This window comes from Schistocerca serialis, chromosome 8 (genome assembly GCF_023864345.2).
Source record: "Schistocerca serialis cubense isolate TAMUIC-IGC-003099 chromosome 8, iqSchSeri2.2, whole genome shotgun sequence".
In the NCBI taxonomy this organism is placed as follows: Eukaryota; Metazoa; Arthropoda; class Insecta; order Orthoptera; family Acrididae; genus Schistocerca; species Schistocerca serialis.
The window spans coordinates 629,864,751-629,869,581 of NC_064645.1; positions in this window are offsets into that span (position 1 = coordinate 629,864,751).

The following is a 4,831-nucleotide window of genomic DNA, read 5'->3' on the forward strand; positions in this document are numbered from 1 at the left end:
ATCACGCTCAGCACCCTCCTCACGCCCTGTGGTGCAACAGATGTCCCTTTCTCCAAAAATGTACTCAATGGGACCGTAACGTTGCAACCACACACAAGATGACCTGCTGAGAGGAAAAATCAAGTTAGTACATTTCAAACATGAAAAAGGTCATTTTATACTCAACATGAAATACCAAAATTCCAAAAGCATAAAACATACAAATATGCTTACCTAAGAGAGGAAATGTTTCACGCTCAGCACCCTCCTCACGCCCTGTGGTGCAACAGATGTCCCTTTCTCCAAAAATGTACTCAATGGGACCGTAACGTTGCAACCACACACAAGATGACCTGCTGAGAGGAAAAATCAAGTTAGTACATTTCAAACATGAAAAAGGTCATTTTATACTCAACATGAAAAACCAAAATTCCAAAAGTATAAAACATACAAAAATGTTTACCAAAGAGAGGAAATGTATCACGCTCAGCACCCTCCTCACGCCCTGTGGTGCAACAGATGTCCCTTTCTCCAAAAATGTACTCAATGGGACCGTAACGTTGCAACCACACACAGGATGACCTGCTGAGAGGAAACATCAAGTTAGTACATTTCAAACATGAAAAAGGTCATTTTATACTCAACATGAAATACCAAAATTCCAAAAGTATAAAACATACAAATATGCTTACCAAAGAGAGGAAATGTTTCACGCTCAGCACCCTCCTCACGCCCTGTGGTGCAACAGATGTCCCTTTCTCCAAAAATGTACTCAATGGGACCGTAACGTTGCAACCACACACAAGATGACCTGCTGAGAGGAAAAATCAAGTTAGTACATTTCAAACATGAAAAAGGTCATTTTATACTCAACATGAAATACCAAAATTCCAAAAGTATAAAACATACAAATATGCTTACCTAAGAGAGGAAATGTTTCACGCTCAGCACCCTCCTCACGCCCTGTGGTGCAACAGATGTCCCTTTCTCCAAAAATGTACTCATTGGGACCGTAACGTTGCAACCACACACAGGATGACCTGCTGAGAGGAAACATCAAGTTAGTACATTTCAAACATGAAAAAGGTCATTTTATACTCAACATGAAAAACCAAAATTTCAAAAGTATAAAACATACAAAAATGCTTACCAAAGAGAGGAAATGTTTCACGCTCAGCACCCTCCTCACGCCCTGTGGTGCAACAGATGTCCCTTTCTCCAAAAATGTACTCAATGGGACCGTAACGTTGCAACCACACACAGGATGACCTGCTGAGAGGAAACATCAAGTTAGTACATTTCAAACATGAAAAAGGTCATTTTATACTCAACATGAAATACCAAAATTCCAAAAGTATAAAACATACAAATATGCTTACCTAAGAGAGGAAATGTTTCACGCTCAGCACCCTCCTCACGCCCTGTGGTGCAACAGATGTCCCTTTCTCCAAAAATGTACTCAATCTGACCGTAACGTTGCAACCACACACAAGATGACCTGCTGAGAGGAAAAATCAAGTTAGTACATTTCAAACATGAAAAAGGTCATTTTATACTCAACATGAAAAACCAAAATTTCAAAAGTATAAAACATACAAAAATGCTTACCAAAGAGAGGAAATGTAATACGCTCAGCACCCTCCTCACGCCCTGTGGTGCAACAGATGTCCCTTTCTCCAAAAATGTACTCAATGGGACCGTAACGTTGCAACCACACACAAGACGACCTGCTGAGAGGAAAAATCAAGTTAGTACATTTCAAACATGAAAAAGGTCATTTTATACTCAACATGAAAAACCAAAATTCCAAAAGTATAAAACATACAAAAATGCTTACCAAAGAGAGGAAATGTATCACGCTCAGCACCCTCCTCACGCCCTGTGGTGCAACAGATGTCCCTTTCTCCAAAAATGTACTCAATGGGACCGTAACGTTGCGACCACACACAAGATGACCTGCTGAGAGGAAAAATCAAGTTAGTACATTTCAAACATGAAAAAGGTCATTTTATACTCAACATGAAATACCAAAATTCCAAAAGTATAAAACATACAAATATGCTTACCTAAGAGAGGAAGTGTTTCACGCTCAGCACCCTAATCACGCCCTGTGGTGCAACAGATGTCCCTTTCTCCAAAAATGTACTCAATGGGACCGTAACGTTGCAACCACACACAAGATGACCTGCTGAGAGGAAAAATCAAGTTAGTACATTTCAAACATGAAAAAGGTCATTTTATACTCAACATGAAAAACCAAAATTCCAAAAGTATAAAACATACAAAAATGCTTACCAAAGAGAGGAAATGTATCACGCTCAGCACCCTCCTCACGCCCTGTGGTGTAACAGATGTCCCTTTCTCCAAAAATGTACTCAATGGGACCGTAACGTTGCAACCACACACAAGATGACCTGCTGAGAGGAAAAATCAAGTTAGTACATTTCAAACATGAAAAAGGTCATTTTATACTCAACATGAAAAACCAAAATTCCAAAAGTATAAAACATACAAAAATGCTTACCAAAGAGAGGAAATGTATCATGCTCAGCACCCTCCTCACGCCCTGTTGTGCAACAGATGTCCCTTTCTCCAAAATTGTACTCAATGGGACCGTAACGTTGCAACCACACACAAGATGACCTGCTGAGAGGAAAAATCAAGTTAGTACATTTCAAACATGAAAAAGGTCATTTTATACTCAACATGAAAAACCAAAATTCCAAAAGTATAAAACATACAAAAATGCTTACCAAAGAGAGGAGATGTATCATGCTCAGCACCCTCCTCACGCCCTGTGGTGCAACAGATGTCCCTTTCTCCAAAAATGTACTCAATGGGACCGTAATGTTGCAACCACACACAAGATAACCTGCTGAGAGGAAAAATCAAGTTAGTACATTTCAAACATGAAAAAGGTCATTTTATACTCAACATGAAAAACCAAAATTCCAAAAGTATAAAACATACAAAAATGCTTACCAAATAGAGGAAATGTATCACGCTCAACACCCTCCTCACGCCCTGTGGTGCAACAGATGTCCCTTTCTCCAAAAATGTACTCTATGGGACCGTAACGTTGCAACCACACACAAGATGACCTGCTGAGAGGAAAATTCAAGTTAGTACATTTCAAACATGAAAAAGGTCATTTTATACTCAACATGAAAAACCAAAATTCCAAAAGTATAAAACATACAAAAATGCTTACCAAAGAGAGGAAATGTATCACGCTCAGCACCCTCCTCCCGCCCTGTGGTGCAACAGATGTCCCTTTCTCCAAAAATGTACTCAATGGGACCGTAACGTTGCAACCACACACAGGATGACCTGCTGAGAGGAAACATCAAGTTAGTACATTTCAAACATGAAAAAGGTCATTTTATACTCAACATGAAAAACCAAAATTTCAAAAGTATAAAACATACAAAAATGCTTACCAAAGAGAGGAAATGTATCACGCTCAGCACCCTCCTCACGCCCTGTGGTGCAACAGATGTCCCTTTCTCCAAAAATGTACTCAATGGGACCGTAACGTTGCAACCACACACAAGATGACCTGCTGAGAGGAAAAATCAAGTTAGTACATTTCAAACATGAAAAAGGTCATTTTATACTCAACATGAAAAACCAAAATTCCAAAAGTATAAAACATACAAAAATGCTTACCAAAGAGAGGAAATGTATCACGCTCAACACCCTCCTCACGCCCTCTGGTGCAACAGATGTCCCTTTCTCCAAAAATGTACTCCATGGGACCGTAACGTTGCAACCACACACAAGATGACCTGCTGAGAGGAAAAATCAAGTTAGTACATTTCAAACATGAAAAAGGTCATTTTATACTCAACATGAAAAACCAAAATTCCAAAAGTATAAAACATACAAAAATGCTTACCAAAGAGAGGAAATGTATCACGCTCAGCACCCTCCTCACGCCCTGTGGTGCAACAGATGTCCCTTTCTCCAAAAATGTACTCAATGGGACCGTAACGTTGCAACCACACACAAGATGACCTGCTGAGAGGAAAAATCAAGTTAGTACATTTCAAACATGAAAAAGGTCATTTTATACTCAACATGAAAAACCAAAATTCCAAAAGTATAAAACATACAAAAATGCTTACCAAAGAGAGGAAATGTATCACGCTCAACACCCTCCTCACGCCCTGTGGTGCAACAGATGTCCCTTTCTCCAAAAATGTACTCCATGGGACCGTAACGTTGCAACCACACACAAGATAACCTGCTGAGAGGAAAAATCAAGTTAGTACATTTCAAACATGAAAAAGGTCATTTTATACTCAACATGAAAAACCAAAATTCCAAAAGTATAAAACATACAAAAATGCTTACCAAAGAGAGGAAATGTATCACGCTCAACACCCTCCTCACGCCCTGTGGTGCAACAGATGTCCCTTTCTCCAAAAATGTACTCCATGGGACCGTAACGTTGCAACCACACACAAGATGACCTGCTGAGAGGAAAAATCAAGTTAGTACATTTCAAACATGAAAAAGGTCATTTTATACTCAACATGAAAAACCAAAATTCCAAAAGTATAAAACATACATAAATGCTTACCAAAGACAGGGAATGTATCACGCTCAGCACCCTCCTCCCGCCCTGTGGTGCAACAGATGTCCCTTTCTCCAAAAATGTACTCAATGGGACCGTAACGTTGCAACCACACACAGGATGACCTGCTGAGAGGAAACATCAAGTTAGTACATTTCAAACATGAAAAAGGTCATTTTATACTCAACATGAAAAACCAAAATTTCAAAAGTAAAAAACATACAAAAATGCTTACCAAAGAGAGGAAATGTATCACGCTCAGCACCCTCCTCA